A 16947-nucleotide genomic window follows, 5' to 3' on the forward strand; every position below is an offset into this window, starting at 1 on the left:
GGCGACTGATAACTGCCTCACCGTCTCAGGCTGCTCGGCTTCTTCCCCTGAGGGTGGAGATAAAGAAGGCTGTCAGAACTCTGCAGGGATGCCAAGTCTTGCCCTCACCCTCCGCCTGCCAGAAGATGGTACATGGTCCACAGAGGTTCCTCTTTCCTAAAAATTCAATCCACTTGCTTTTTTGGCCAGATCAGCCTCCATCATCCCAGGTGTGGTCACACTGAAAGTGTCCATAAAGCTCTGACTGGCACACATTTTCAAGGAAAGTGGATAGAGACATAATGGAAGGGGAAGCGTCCCCTTCTTACACTAGCCTTGCGACCCCAGGAAATGACTTACCCCTCCGTGTCGCCGTCGCCTCCTGTGTAAAATGAGGATAATCATAGGTTTTACCTGACGGAATCGTATGGGGATTAAACAAGTTTGTATTTGTAAAGCACAGAGTAAGCACTATCTAAGTGTTTTACAAGCTAAAAACAGCCGTGGGATTTCTCTCATCCTGATGCTTTCTTTTACTTCAAGCATATTTTCAAACAGGAAAAATACACCGTAAGCGGCACAGTGCGGGTGCTGCCCAGTGTTGGGGGTCTTGACCGCTCTTTGATGCCCTGATGTCTGAATTCATGTTAATACAGCCCTGGACACTCTGTGGAACAACACAGATGATTTTAGCACAAAACCAGCACTGCATGAAGAAATCCAACCACGCACTAGCCTGACGGGGGAAAAGTCACAGATGGATGATATACTAACATTTCTTGAGCGCTTACTCTGTGCCAAGCAATAGCATCAGGGCTTTAGATAATTTATTTCACTTGCATCTTGTAAACACCTAATGAGGTAGGTAACACTATTAGCCCATTTCACAGATGAGCCATAACTTGGGGTTTAAAAAGGATAAGCAGCCTGCCATGGTCACAGAGCTAGCGGTTAGCTGACCCAGAGTAGATGGGCCTCACCACCAATCATATGGGGAAGACAGGACTCTTTGTTTTATTAATGAACTCCTTTCTATTTTGAAAATACAGTTCATGCTTTCTAAGTTAATTGTCATCATAATGACTTGGATGCTCATCGAATATTGCCTGTTGATGATTATGATGACCTCGCGCTCGGCCACACTGGGAACCTGGCCACGGCCTTCCTTGCTCCATCCTCACCTCTCCCCTAGTCCCAGGACAGAAATCACACAATAAACATCTGTCAGCTGTTGCTAAGAGCTTAAGCTGTGAACTGAACTTTCTTGGGAGATATTTGTGCTTTAATTGTAAAACGGATGACGCCTTCAAGAAGCAAAGGAATGATGCCACATGATGGATCTCAGACACCTGTACAAGCGATCTGACCGAGGAGGCCTCCCCGGAGCCCTTCAGTCACCCCAACAGATTGACCCTGATGGTACACGTCTGTATGAGAAAACACTGTAACTGTCACTAATTCCCTTCCTGGTGAGACCTTGACCTGTTTGTTGTGGTTGTTGCTTTTGTTCGTTTGTTTGTTTGTTTGTTCGTTTTACTGCAAAGTATACTTGGTTGTAAACTGTATCTATTTCCTCAGTTGGTGTGAATTCTGACTTGAGCCAGTTCAGGCTAGCTTAATGAAACAAGAACCAGGAAAGCATATAAACTCGGGGAATTGCTACATGGAGAGAAGCAGATCAGGGTCGCCCAGATGCAAAGGTGACATGAAAGGTTACCTTTGTAAGGAATAGAATACGAGCTCAATGCCTGAGTTAATATAAAATGTGGGGACAGGTACAGAAATCTAATTGTCTTTCCTTTTCCATAATTGGTCTCAACTTAGTTCATCAGCCCCCATTTCCAGTTTGTAGTTGTACTCGTTTGCTAAGGCTGCCCTAAAAAATGTCCACAAACTGAGTGGCTTTAAACAACAGAAACTTATTGTTTCATAGTCCTGGAGGCCAGAAGTCTGAAATCAGAGTGTCTGCAGGACCGTGGTCTCTGTGAAGGCTCGAGGGGAGACTCTGTTCCATGCCTCTCTTGTAGCTTCTGGGGGTTGCCTGTAATCCTCAGAGCTCCTGGGCTTGTAGGAACATCACGCCCATCTCTGTCTCTGTCGTCACATGGCATCTCCCATTGGATCTCTGTCTCTCTTCTTTTTCTTCTTTTTTTTTAATGATTTGGGTTTTTTGTTTGTTTTTCGGTTTGTTTTTTTTTTTGGTCGCACCACATAGCTTGTGGGATCTTAGTTCCCGGATCAGGGATTGAACCTGGGCCCTTGGCAATGAGAGCACAGAGTGCTAACAACTGGACCACCAGGGAATTCCCTCTTCTCTTCTTTTTTTTTTTTTTTTTTAAATTAATTAATTTATTTTGGGCTACATTGGGTCTTCGTTGCTGCCTGCAGGCTTTCTCTAGTTGCGGCGAGCGGGGACTACTCTTTGTTGCGGTGCGCGGGCTTTTCGTTGCAGTGGCTTCTCTTGTTGCAGAGCACAGGCTCTAGGTGCGTGGACTTCAGTAGTTGTGGCACGTGGCTTCAGTAGTTGTGGCTCGCGGGCTCTAGAGCGCAGGCTCAGTAGTTGTGGCGCACGGGCTTAGTTGCTCTGCAGTGTGTGGGATCTTCCCGGACCCGGGCTCGAACCCGTGTCCCCTGCACAGGCAGGCAGATTCTTAACCACTGCACCACCAGGGAAGCCCTCTTCTCCTCTTCTTAAAGGGACACCAGTCATATTGGATTAGGGCCTACCCTAATGACCTCATCTCAGCTTGATTACCTCTGCAAAGACCATCTTTCCAATAAGGTCACATTTACAGGTACCAGGCCTTTAACATATCTTTTGAGGAGACATGATTCAATCCAGAACAGTTGTGGAAAAAGAAATTTCACCCCCAAAGAAATTCAGTCCCTTCCGGCTTAAAAATCTAATCTCTTTCTGATATTTAGTTTGTCAATTCTGGGTTTTCCTCAGTTCCTGATCTCTTTTCTTCTTCTCTCTAGACGCAAGTAAGTACCAGGAGGAGGCTGGGTGTGGGTCAGGCCAGGTGCTCTCGAGAAGCAGGGCCAAGCCGGCCTGGGTGAGGGATGCACTTGGCAGACTTGCCCCAGTCCTCCCCGAGTCCGTCTTGCCTGGACCTGGGCATCGACCTTGGTCTTTGTAGCAAACACTGCCATCACCCGGCCCACCATGGACTTCCATGAATAGGACTCCACAGGCTGTGTCCTCCTTCTCTCAACTGGGAGGCCTCCCCCCGTCTGCCGGGCTATTTTCAGCCCAGCTCTGTGCTTTGCTTTGAGGAATAGACAGGCTTTGGAAGTCCCCTTCCACCGCACTTGGGGCCCTTGGGCACACAGGACTTGAGAGCTGTCCTCTGGCTCTCAGTCTAGCTTTTTATTTTTATTTTTCAGTTCACTGCTCCGCTAGATGGGGGCTTCCCAAAGTTTCTGTGGGCTAAACCGGAGGAACACGCTTGGGGATCCCCAAGCTTTTCTCTGGTTTATTTTATGCCCATCCCCAGGGACAAGGCCCAAGGGTCAGAGGGCAGAACCCCACACAGCATTTCTCATCCTGCCTTTATCCCAGCTCCACACCACCTCAGCCCCAGCCCAAGAAAGGTGTTTCTCTGCTCTGTGTGTGCAGATGGCCCTTAGGATATCAGACATGCTTCTCTATTCTACAGTTTTCCTTGGAAATGCCCCAAACCAACAGTCTCTTTTTTTTTTTTTTAATTTCTTGGCCACGCCCTGTGGCATGTGGAATCTTACTTCCCTGACCAAGGATCGAACCCATGCCCCCTGTAGTGGAAGCGTGGAATCTTAACCACTGGACCGCCAGGGAGGTCCCCCCCACCTTTTTTTTTTTTTTAAACCAACAGTCTCATTCTTGACGTTTTGCTTCTGAAGATAAAGAAACAGCTTATATTAGACCAACCCTACTGATGCAAACAGCTAGCAGGAAATCCAGATGAGCGCACACTCACATGCTTGCAAGTCATCAAAGAGCTGCCCAGACACTGAAGTCTTAGACCAAAATCCCTGAGAAAAGGGAATTTTGGAGACAGGAGCACAATGTTTGGATTCCTTTTCCCCTTGAGGCGTTTTCCAATCACTAAGCTGCCAAGACAGCCAGAGAGAAGGTATCTGTGACAATGGACCCCATAAAGGTCTGGTATCCAGAATACATATAAACGTTGATGAATCAATTAATTAAAAAAAAAAAAAGTCGGACTTCCCTGGTGGCGCAGTGGTTAAAAATCCACCTGCCAATGTAGGGAACACGGGTTTGATTCCTGGTCTGGGAAGATCCCACATGCCGCGGAGCAACTAAGCCCGTGAACCACAACTACTGAGCCTGCGCTCTAGAGCCCAGGAGCCACAACTACTGAGCCCACGTGCCACAACTACTGCAGCCCACGTGCCTAGAGCCCGTGCTCTGCAACAAGAGAAGCCACCGCAATGAGAAGCCCGCGCCCCACAATGAAGAGTAGCGCCTATTTGCTGCAACTAGAGAAAGCCTGCAGGCAGCAACGAAGACCCAACGTAGCCCAAAATAAATAAATGAATAAATAAATTTATATAAAAAAGTCATTGCAATTAAAAAATAGGCAAAAGATTGGACATTTACTATACAGTAGAAGATACTCAAATAGCTGATAAACACTTGAAAAGATGCTCCACCTCAGGCATAAGGCCACAAAGAGACCCCATTACATACCTTCCAAATGGCTAAAATTAAAAAGACGATAATATCAAGTGTCAGCAAGGACATGTGTGAGTCTCATAAATTGCCAGTGGGAGTGTAAATTCATACAAACACTTTGGAAAAACTTTCTGACAATAACCACAAAAACAATAGCTGCAATGACTGGGCAAGTTTTCCCCAGTCTATACACTAACAGAAATGCACTTAGAGTGTGCACAGTGTGGGTATAAGAATGTAGCATCATTACTTGTATGAAATAGACCAAATGAGAAACAATTCAAATGTCCCTCAACAGTAGAATGGATAAATCAAGTGTGGTATATTTATATTACGAATACTGTACAGCATAGTAAATTAAGCAAGTCATGTATGAATCTTACAAACGTGATGTTGAGAGAAAGAAGGCAGACATAAATTAATAGGTACTAGGTGGTTCCAATTATATAAAGTTCAAAAATAGGTGAAACTAATTTACCGTGCAGGAGTCAGGAGGGTGGTTACCTTTGGTGACTGTGAGGGGCAGGGAGAAGGGAGGAGTTCTGGTAATGTTCTATTTCTTGAACTGGATTGTGGTTACACAGGTGTGTTTATTTGAGTAAATCCACAAAACTGTAACTTATGTCCAGTGCATTTTCTGTATTTATGAAACTGTAATAAAAATATTGTTTAAACAAACATTTCTCACATAGACTCTTAACATTGAAATTTAGAGCTATCGCTCCTAGTACATCTCGTCTTTGTGTAAAATAGGATATAAGCATCATTAAGACTGAAATTGTGGGGCTTCCCTGGTGGCACAGTGGTTAAGAATCCGCCTACCAATGCAGGAGACACGGGTTCGAGCCCTGGTCCGGGAAGATCCCATCAGGCCGTGAAGCAACTAAGCCTGTGTGCCACAACTACTGAAGCCCGCATGCCTAGAGCCCGCGCACCGCAATGAAGAGTAGCCCCCGCTCGCCGCAACTAGAGGAAGCCGTGCACAGCAACAAAGACCCAACGCAGCCAAAAATAAATAAATAAATAATAATTTTAAAAAGACTGATATTGCTTTTTAGGTCTAATAATTAGACCGGGTAATATTTGCCTTAAGGCAAGTCCTGCTCAAGTTGATCACCTTCAAGTTGAAGGTCTTGAGGTGGGATTCATAAATCACCCCACCTTCCTGAGCTCACCTCCAGACTTTACTTGTTTTAATTAGGTGTGAATGTTCTTTAATTCCTCCTAGAGTCAATCAACAAAGGAATTATTCTTCCGTGAGAAACAGACTTGCCCTCGCAGTGTTTTTTTTGTTTTTCAGTTTGGAGAATACAAAGACAGCACATTTTTATTTAGAGTCGTGCTCGAGGCCGAGGATCATCACTCCCAGACCCAGCTCCTCCAGACACCTAGATCTTCCTTGTCTCGTAAGCTTACTTTCCTTTGTACCACTCCTTTGCCACTTAGAACCCTCCTGGCATTGCCAGCTGCTTTTTAATACTGTATCCCATCTTGGCCACAGGGACTGTAGCATCCTGAAAGGCAGAGCGCACCTCACACTACTTTTTTTTTAATATAAATTTATTTATTTATCTTTTTATTTTTGGCTGCGTTGGGTCTTCATTGCTGCGCGCGGGCTTTCTCTAGTTGCGGCGAGCGGGAGCTACTCTTTGTTGCAGTGCGTGGGCTTCTCATTGCAGTGTCTTCTCTCGTGGCAGAGCACGGGCTCTAGGCGCGCGGGCTCAGTAGTTGTGGCTTCCGGGCTCTAGAGTGCAGGCTCAGTAGTTGTGGCGCACGGGCTTAGTTGCTCTGTGGCATGTAGGATCTTCCCAGACCAGGGCTTGAACCCGTGTCCCCTGCATTGGAAGGCGGATTCCTAACCACTGTGCCACCAGGGAAGTCCACCTCACACTACTTTTTAAATGCCACCAGCCTTGGGGTGGTATCTTGTGCAGTCACTGCCTAGAATTATTAGCTGTCAGATGGATAACAACCCATTTTTCCTTCCTGATCTCTGGAGGGGTGAGGAAGGGAGCACAGGAACAGCCTTAGGTTAGTTGAATATTTTTAATATAAGAACTTGTCACACTCCATGGAAGTAACCTAAGTGCCCATCAACAGATGAATGGATAAAGAAGATGTGGTATATATATATACACACACACAATAAAATATTACTCAGCTATAAAAAAGAAAGAAACAATGCCATTTGCAACAACATGGATGGACCTAGAGATGATCACACTAAGTGAAGTAAATCAGACAGAGAAAGACAAATATCACATGATATCACTCATATGTGGAATCTAACTAAAAAATGATATAAATGAACTTATTTACAAAACAGAAACAGACTCACAGATTTTGAAAACAAACATGGTTATCAAAGGGGAAATGGGGGGGGAGGGATAAATTAGGAGCTTGGGATTAACATACACACACTACTATATATAAAATAGAGAACCAACAAGGACCTACTGTATAGCACAGGGAGCTCTACTTAATATTCTGCAATAACCTATATGAGAAAAGAATCTAAAAAAGAATGAAGAGATGTATATATATAACCGAATCACTTTGCTGGACACTGGAAACTAACACAATATTGTAAATCAACTATACTTCAATTAAATAAACAGACAAACAAATAAATAAATAGGGACTTCCCTGGCGGTCCAGTGGTTAAGACTCCATGCTTCCCCTGCAGGGCGCACAGGTTCAATCCCTGGTCGGGGAACTAAGATCCTACACGCCATGCCGAGCGGAGCGCGGCCAAAATAAATAAATAAATAAAGTTATAAAGAAAAAAAAAGAACTTGTCATACTCAAGTGACTCCAGGTTTCATGACACAAACCTGATGCACCGACTCCCTGACAAGGAAAAGTGGCAGAGCGGGGTGACACCGCTGCAGGGCAGCAGTCCCAAAGCAGGTGCGGTGCTGGGAGAAGGATGCCAGGCACGAGCAGCACCGGCAGAGATGGGCTGAGCGCAGACACTCAGAGTTCCTCCCAGATGAGCAAAGCTCCCGGACCAAGGCTTGGTTCTACTCCAGAATATCATTACGAATGACAGATGATAGTTATTGGTTGTTACAATGTGCCAGGCATCAACAGAAGCATTTCACATGTGCTATCTAATCTTCAAAGCAACTCACAGAGGTAGAAACTTCATTCTCCCTATTTTGCAGAAGAGACAACTAAAGCTAAGGGAGGGAAAATAGCTTGTCCAAGTTTTCATGGCAGTAGAAATAATAAAGCCAGCATTCAAATCCAAGTCTCCTGACCTCCGAAGCAGGGTCTAAGGAAAACAGGTACATAAAGAACTGATAGATAGTTAAAGGAGTCGAAGATGTAATAAGACGTGCACATAAATATCTATCTTACCAGACAGACTGTGGTAAGTGCCAGGGGAAGAGAACGAGCAAAGGGTAATGATCGTTTCTGGCTGCAGGAGATTCCACCAGTAGTTAAGGTGAGTGAGGAAATTTCATCTCCATGTTACAATATTATGAAAGTCAGATTGAATCGTCTACCGTAATGACATGGTAGAGCCAGGCTGAGAGCAGACACTTTCAGAATTCCTCCTTGGAGAGGAAAGATCTTGGATCTAGATATCAATGGGATAAAATCTAAAAGTCGGAGCTGGCTCTAGGAAGCCCCCGCATGGACACGCCTCGGCCTGACCCCTCCAGGCGCCCTGGGCAAGATCTGGAAAAGACCACCAGGGCCCCTGGTAGGCACAGTGCTGTTGGTGCCCTGAAAATACCCCACGGACCACGGTGTTTTCATGAATGTTTATCACAATATAGACAGTGTCCAACGTGTAAAGATACATCACGCCACTTACCTGTTTGAAAGAAAAGCAACATGGGAAAAACTACTTTGATAAATGATTATGGGGTATGTTATCATCTATAGAAAATAGATGTATTTTCTATAAAATAAATAATAAATAAATAAATAAATAATATAAATTAAAAATTATATAAATAAAAATAAATAATAAAATAAATCATTTTATTTCTAAACAAAAAATGGTTTCAATGTCATTACCATGTGTTTACTGTCATACACCCTTTGTTGAAGCTGCTACAAGTTGTCCTAATAAACTTTGATATTTACATTCAGGCATTTATATTTATATTCAGGCACAGTGGTTTACTTAATTTGGCATATACCCCAGCATGGCTTTTGTTTGGGGCTCTAAATTCTAGAGCAAGGACTATAGACTTAGGGCCAGCTTAAAGTACCGAGAATTTGGTAATGAGGGAAACACGAGGAAGACTCTTATTCAAGCAACACTGTCAATTTATTTGTGCAGAGAAATCTTTCTTGGAGATCTTCTTAACTTCCAATCCTTTTATTGAATTCTTTCATTGTTTGAAAGTCTGGCCCATGAGCTTCCAACATACAAACTGAAACCTTCTTCTATGGGAACATCTTCACAAAAACAGGGTGACATTGAGAGCCAGAAGCCGCTGAATCTTCCCTGTGCTCAGACAGCCCCACTCGTTTAGCTACGCCTTCATCCATGAGCTTCTCCAGGCGCAGTGCACGTCCTTGGGGATGTAACGACGTGGCTCTGCCTTAGAGGAAGTTCCAGTCCAGAGCATGATGGCTGTGAGGCTGATCCTGTTCCGGACCATTCTGGGGGCCGGGGGAGAGGGGCAGCTAGACCCAATACTTAGCATCCTATTATCCTCCAGGAGGAAAGCAAACAAGCCCAGCCTGGGGGTTCGGAGTCATTCCTTCTCCATCGGGCTGGTGGCTTTCAGACAGCTGAGCCTCTGCTTGATGCCCAAGTGGCATGTCTCTACTTGAAGGTGTGTCTGAGTTGCCACTAAAAAGGACTTTGTAAAACATCCCCTTAGGGCTTCCCTGGTGGTGCTGTGGTTGGGAATCCGCCTGCCAATGCAGAGGACACAGGTTCGAGCCCAGGTCCGGGAAGATCCCACATGCCGCGGAGCAACTAAGCCCGTGCGCCACAACTACTGAGCCCGCGTGCCACAACTACTGGAGCCCGTGCACCTAGAGCCCGTGCTCCGCAACAAGAGAAGCCACTGCAGTGAGAAGCCTGAGCACCGCAATGAAAGAGTGGCCCCCGCTCACGCAGCTAGAGAAAGCCCGTGCACAGCAACGAAGACCCAACGCAGCCAAAAGTAAATAAATCAAGTAAAAAAAAAAAAAAAAATCCCCTTACATCAGAGCCTCAATCAACGGGGAAACTGGAAATTATGTCACATTTCCAAGCTTGATTCTGCAATACAATCTCCACCAGAAAACATTCTTCGTGTTTTCTTTATGTAGCTTTGTTTTCTGATTACTCCAAAACACATACACTATTTAAAGGACAGGGACAAACGTGGCTGTTGATTCAGTGGTCATGAAAAGACAGGGACAAGAAAATTAGACATTCGGAGTAGAGGATATTCCAGATGATAAGAGGACAAGCAAACCGTCTGCACTTAGCTTCTCTGCTCCCATCCTTGCTAAGGAAATGCAGACGCATTTGGATATGGTACCATAAACTCTCGTCAGAATAAATACACGCAAGCTGTCCTCACTTGCATAAGTCAATCATTAACTAGAGCAGCTGTTTGTATCACTTACACTGAGGCAATACAGCATAAACTCACTGAGATCATGAGCTCTGGAGTCAAATGGAGTTGATGGCAATCCTGCTTCCGCTGCTTCTTAGCTGTTTGGCTTTGGGTTAATGACTTCCTCTTCCTCTGGCCTCAGTTTCTTTTCTTTCTTTTTTTTTTTTGGCCTCAGTTTCCTCATGGGTAAAGTGGGGCTATTCCTACTTCGTGAGGTTGTTGTGAAGAGTCGTGTGGGTGATGTTTGGCACGTTCCCTGCCTGTGACATGTACACTTTTTTTTAAAATATTAACATCATTAGTGTTTAAATATCAAATTTTCCAAGAGGAGAACTGGTGTTGTTTGTAATTCATGATATAGATATGGAAGTTTGAGAATTCCCAAGGGTTTTGAAGGAGGTGATTCTTCGACGCAGAAAGAAACTGGCCTGCTGCAGCTTTTGAAAGTTGCCCTGCGCAGGGCTGCGTGCTGGGGCTCCGAGTTCCTCTGCGGCGTGTGAAGCGTTCACAGTCACCCAGTGCAGCTGGGCCTGAGCGCTGACCTGTCTCCCGCACGTGTGTTTTTATACTTTCTCCAGCACCCCGGTTTTAGTCTCTTTGGGAAAAGCTTCCTCAATGGTATGAAATTAGCTCTCTACCACGTAGTAAGAATGCACCAGAAAAGACCAGTCAGGATTTCCATTTCACAGGAAATTTTCTGAAAGGCCTGAAATCAGAAACAGGAAGTCTGTGTAATAGTGGGCGCCTTGAGCACCGTGGGCCCGTGTGCTGCCCGCCCAGCGTCTCGAGGCTCAGGGAGGCTGAATGCTGCACTCTTCCTTCCCCACAGACACAGCAGCTTGTCTTCTGAAGGAATTACTGGTTCACATTTCTGCCGACCTTCCGGGGAAAATGCTACAGGAGACCTCCCGTCCCTCTCACAGTCACGTGTGTGGTTTACCCACCCTTAAACTCTCCCTGCAAGTTCTTGGGGGTGTTAGTTTATGCAGACAATAAAGTAAAAACAATTCTTCGAGTTGCTTTAATTTAGTCATCATGATAGTTGAGTGTCTTGGTGATGGGGAAGTCCAGAGGATCTTTTTTTTTTTTAATTTATTTATTTATTTATTTATTTATTTTTGGCTGCATTGGGTCTTCGTTGCTGCGCACGGGCTTTCTCTAGTTGTAGTGAGCGGGGGCTACTCTTCATTGCAGTGCACAGGCTTCTCATTGCGGTGGCTTCTCTTCTTGTGGAGCATGGGCTCTAGGCACGTGGGCTTCAGTAGTTGTTGCTCTCAGGCTCTAGAGCACAGGCTCAGTAGTTGTGGTGCACGGGCTCAGTAGCTGTGGTGCACGGGCTTAGTTGCTCCGCAGCATGTGGGGTCTTCCCGGACCAGGGCTCGAACCTGTGTCCCCTGCATTGGCAGTCGGATTCTTAACCACTGCGCCACCAGGGAAGCCCCAGAAGGATCTTTTTAAACTGAGGAGGAGAAACAGCAGGCAATTCCCCTCTCAGATGTGGGGTGAGGGGAGGGGACCTTCCAACACTCACTCACGGCCTCTTCACACAAAACAAGCGCAGGGTCCATCGATGGCTTCACCGTAGGGGGGAGAAGAGTTTGCATCATTTTCATGGTGACTCACCTGTAAACCTTAATTAAAAATCTGTTCATAATGCAACATGGTCAATCAACTCTACTTGAACAAAATAGTTAAAAAAAATCTGTTCATGGGAATTCCCTAGCGGTCCAGTGGTTAGGGCACCGCGCTTCCACTGCAGGGGGCAGAGTTTAGATCCCTGGTTGGGGAACTAAGGTCCTGCATGCCATGAGGCTCGGCCAAAAAAATTTTTTTAATTTAAATTTTAAAAAAATTTAAAAATAAATTAAAAATCTGCTCAAATTGTGTGAAATGAACAATAGTTGAGGAAAGCAACCTCACGACAGAGTTCTCTCTTGAATATAAAATCTGTCATGAAGATAAATCCAAATACCTTTTTTTCCCCCCTTAAATCCAAGACGTAGGTGGAAGCTCATAAATCCAGATACCCTCTTAGTTTAAAATGTTTAAGTCATATCGACAGAGCAAGGAGAATTTTTGAAATCCGATGACCCTTTCATGAACTTTGTCATTAAAAACCTTCCAATATAATTAGGGGAAAATTAGTTTGAAATATTCTTTTTAAAAGGAGGTCCTTCATCTATCATCCTCTGAAGATAAACTGCCATTCTCTGAAAGTTATTTACCAAAACAGAAAATGAATCAGTATACATTTATTATCTGGTATACAGTAGGTGTTATAAAATGAGAATAAGTATCTCTGTCACTAGAGACTCAAAAAACTTTAAAAATTCCACCTGTCTTACTTCTTCCCAGGGAACATTATTACGGACGACAGGAAAGGCACATATGACGACGCAACTATGAGTTTTATTTGTTTATGTGTGTGGACAAGAGTAATGGATGACTGTGTAGGGTCTGTTTTTCAAAAATTTACGTTTGAAATTTAAGCAATTAGATATAGCTCAAAGAAAAAAAAAACGACTAGTCTTTTTTTTGATCATTATGTTTGCAAAATATTTTCCACACTAGCCTTTCAGGAGGAGGAGCCTAGGATTGAAAAGGGTGTCAACGGACTATTTTGGGTAAAATGTACTGATTTTAGTAGAGGGAAAACCATATGAGGTCAAACTGTTCATGTCCACATCTTCAACACACAGCCCTGTCCTGGAATATACTGGACACTCTGAAGTGTTCCACAAATGAATGAATGACTTAAAGATGATGAACTCAATCACTACATAACAGAAGAAAGAAGAACATGATTTAGTAGAAGAAGGAAGACAAGAGAAAATTAGAATTCGAGTCTGAAGGCATAATTTACTTGACATGTTCCTGCTGTGCTTATCCTATTTCTTCCTTCTCTCTGCCTTTAATCTCCTGGTGGCCAATGTTTGTGTCGTATGTGGGAGGACGGCGTGGATAGGAAAGTGTAAAAGCACTGGCCACCACTGCAGGTACCTGCTTAGTGTGTTGATAGTAATGACAAAGGTGCTTAAAAAAAAAAAAAAAAAGGGTGCTTAAAGATCATTAAGCCCAAACCCTCACTTCACAGATAAGGAAAGTAAGAAATCAAATGACTTGACTAAGGTCACTGACACAGCCAGCTGTGCGTAAGGAGTATTGTATCATTATTTATTGCTCTGGGGGAGGAGGGGCTATGATGATGAATAAAACTTCTCATAGACCTGCCTGATATTAGCCCCTAACCCCCAACACGGTATCGAGTTTGTTTGGTTTGACCAATTGATTGATTGCTTGTACATTGATTTTGACAAGAATGCCCGGAAAATAATGTTCTTAAAATCTTCCTTTGCGGGCTCTCCTGGTGGCGCAGTGGTTAAAAATCCGCCTGCCAATGCAGGGGACACGGGTTCGAGCCCTGGTCCGGGAAGATCCCACATGCCGCGGAGCAACTAAGCCCGTGAGCCACAATTACTGAGCCTGCGCTCTAGAAGTCATGCTCCACAACAAGAGAAGCCACCGCAATGAGAAGCCCGCGCACCACAACGAAGAGTAGCCCCTGCTCGCCGCAACTAGAGAAAGCCCACGCACAGCAATGAAGACCCAATGCAGCTAAAATAAATAAATTAAAAAAAAAAAAAGAAGCTCCATGAGGAAGGGGGCCAGGCCAGTCTAGTTTTGCTCACAATTGTACCCCTTGCACCCTTCATTTGCTTTGCACATGGGAGGTGTATGATAAATGTATGTTTATAAATTAACCTAATAGAAGGGAATATGAAATAGAATGAACATTTGGATAATGCCTCTGTATAAGTAAATACCAAATACTTGTGATTTTGAAATTGATTAATCCTTTATTAGAAAAATAATTCACATGTTTAAGAAGGTGTCAACTACAAGTCTGGGAGGAAATGGAAGGCAAGAAATCCAGAGGCTTGAGGAGAAAATCAGACCTTTCTTCCTCAGATCCGTCTCTGTTTCTGATTCCCTAAATTTTCCATTACTCTAAACCACAAGCTTCTGCAAGGCTCAGTGTGTTTTAATTAAACCCCAACGATGAACGCAGACTTTCCGAACTCCGTCCTGGTTTGCGCCCTTATGCTTCCAAGCAGGCTTTCAAGAAAACAGTGAGGAGGCCTGATACTCACCAAGGCCATAGGAGTTTGCGTTTCCCTCGCCCAGAACAGAACGGTGCAGAGAATTACCCTGAGGGCCTGTAGTGGCACTTAATGATCATTCCCTCGCCTTCCGGGATTGGCATTTTGGTCTTTATTTGCCTGCTTTGTGTTCACAGAGTTAAAGCTCTGTCTGTGTGACTCAGGCCCTGAAAATGCTTGACTTGGCAACCCACGTGGCTATTCCCCACACGGGCCTCAGCCGAGGGCCCGGAGAAGCAAGAAGGCCGGCCCCGCAGCCCTCTCTGGTGGCGTCTGTAATGTCCCTGCGGCCCCTGCCAACAGCCACGGTGGAGGGAGGCTGCGAAGGGAAGCTGTGTCCTGAGTTAAACTCTCCTCCAAGAGGTGGCCTCATAAAACCGCATGAGATCCAGGGGGAGACTTTCTTTCTTTCTTTCTCTTCTTCCTCCCTTCCTTTCTTCTCATTCTTTTTCTTTCGTGTCTCCTTTTCTTGATCCTTCCCTCCCTCTCTCCTCTCCCCCGCCCTCCTTCTTTCCTTCTTTCTCTGTGGGTCTCTCTCTCTTTTTTTTTTTTTTTTAATTTTTTTTTTGGCCTCACTGCGTGGCTTGCGGGATCTTAGTTCCCCAACCAGGGATCAGACCTGGGCCCTCAGCCGTGGAAGCACGGAGTCCTAACCACTGGACCGCCAGGGAATTCCCTCTCTGTGGGTCTCTCGTGGAAATGAAAAGAACAAAAATCTCAAAGAAATATTCAACTAGCAGACATTTCTATGTGTCCCCCGGCCTTTCCCAGGTCCGTCCCTCTCTCCAACTCAGCCCTTTGCTTTCCATGTAAGAGATACAGGTAGCTCTTATGCAAAAGTATGAAGAAACCAAGAGAAAATCGACAACTAACCGTTCCAGGATTGTTGCAGTTATACTTTAATCTGACAAACATGGCCTGAGTGTTACCCGCATGGTCTCTGCAGATTACGTGGGTGTCACCCACAGGGCCAGTTAGTATCCTTGGCTACTGTGTAATACTCAAAGAGGGGGGCGAGATAATCTTGGTTCAGGACACTGAACCACATTATACTTGAAACATATACTATGAAATGACTTTTGGACTCTGGACACAATTATAACATTTGCTGAGTCTGCCAAGTTTACCACGTAGATAAGGAAAAAATACAGAGTTTAAATATTAAACAGTTCAATGTGAGGGGCAATCCCCTCCTAAAGGTGGACCAAGAAACTAATTTGCAGCCTGCACACATTCATTTCACAGAGAACAGTGGGTTTCAGCTAACAGGTCTCCAAGGCCTTCATCCCAGTAATGGCATGGTCCCCATGCACGCCTCTGGGACCTGGATGGCCGGATTGCAGCCACAGGGCCATAAAGATAAAATTCAGGAAGTGAGTTGGTATCTTCATTTTAGTCCACTGGTTTGAAATTCTCAGGCCAGCATTAGCTGGTGAGTTTTAAAGGAGAATTCATGGTTTGGAAACAGCTCCAGGCTTGCTGCCTCTTCAGTGTGCAAAGTCGTTCTTTTCCTGAGTGTTCATCAACTCAAATCATCCTCAGCACCCCAGCTCTGCTCTCTGGGAATAGGTGCACCTTGTGGTAGGCGAATGCCAAGTGCTCAATCCAGGAAATTGTTATCGGAATGATTTACATGCATGTCCTGAGCCCCACTGGGCACTAAAGAGATGGCCGCTTCGCTAATAAATCTTGCATTCGTCAACATTAATTAAGGTAATCTGAGTCTGCAGTCAAGCGTACACTTTTCAATGAGCAGCCAACTTTCCTTCTATTAAATTTTTAGGAGAATATATTACCAAATTCTGGGAAATAGCATCAGCAAGAAGCTGAGCTGGAGTAGGTTTAGGAACTCAGCCGTGTTAAGCTGCCTGCTCGGAACACATCCAGGCCGTGCGTTCACAGCAAGTCAGATGGTGTCACTGCTTCCAACGCCCCCGCGGCGGTCTCGATCCAGCCACAACCACTGGAAGGAGGACAGAGGAGCACTGCAGTGACAGAGGGCAGGCTCGGAGTCTGCGCTCAGAGGAGGATGTAAAATGAAGAAGAAACCTGGACCATGAGCTTTTGGAGACCGTAATCCAGTTGAGGGGGAAAGGTGGCACCCATGAAAGTGCAAGTAACACTGCCGAACGGCAGGTGAGCCTGAACCAAAGGACGGGACAGAGCTCCAAGGAGGGAGGGACAAACGTGTGGGAGTGAAGAGGGAAGGTGGCGAGGATGCGAACTACAGGCTCCGGACCCGCAGAGGAGGAGGAAGGGGGCACCGCAGGAGGCGGCGGGAGGAACAACGGCTTGAAGCAGCGGTCACGCTGGGACATGGAGGGCCCTGAAGCTCAGGCTGGCAGTTGCCCTGGCCTCTCCTGGGCAACCCAGAGCACCAATGTTTTCTGAGGAAGGGGGAAGAAGAAACCACCGTTTTACAAAGGCTAATACAGAGGCTGAGCTGGATGGGAAGACGACATGAAAGCCCGGCAGTGGACAGATCTGTTAGGACACGGCAGTCATTGCTCAGGTCCGTGGTTTTGAATGCTGGGTGTGTATCCCGGGTACG

General features: G+C 45.3%; 1 protein-coding gene across 1 annotated transcript in view; it reads right to left on the reverse strand.

Moving 5' to 3' along the window:
* SCAF8 (SR-related CTD associated factor 8) overlaps positions 1–16947 on the reverse strand; it is a 194913-nt gene continuing 177966 nt past the window's right edge. Inside the window, exon 22 of the transcript XR_003623742.2 lies at positions 1–47. The gene's annotated coding sequence lies outside the window, so the exon portion shown is untranslated. The remainder of the gene's footprint in view (positions 48–16947) is intronic.

The sequence above is a fragment of the Balaenoptera acutorostrata genome, chromosome 14 (assembly GCF_949987535.1).
Source record: "Balaenoptera acutorostrata chromosome 14, mBalAcu1.1, whole genome shotgun sequence".
Lineage (NCBI taxonomy): Eukaryota > Metazoa > Chordata > Mammalia > Artiodactyla > Balaenopteridae > Balaenoptera > Balaenoptera acutorostrata.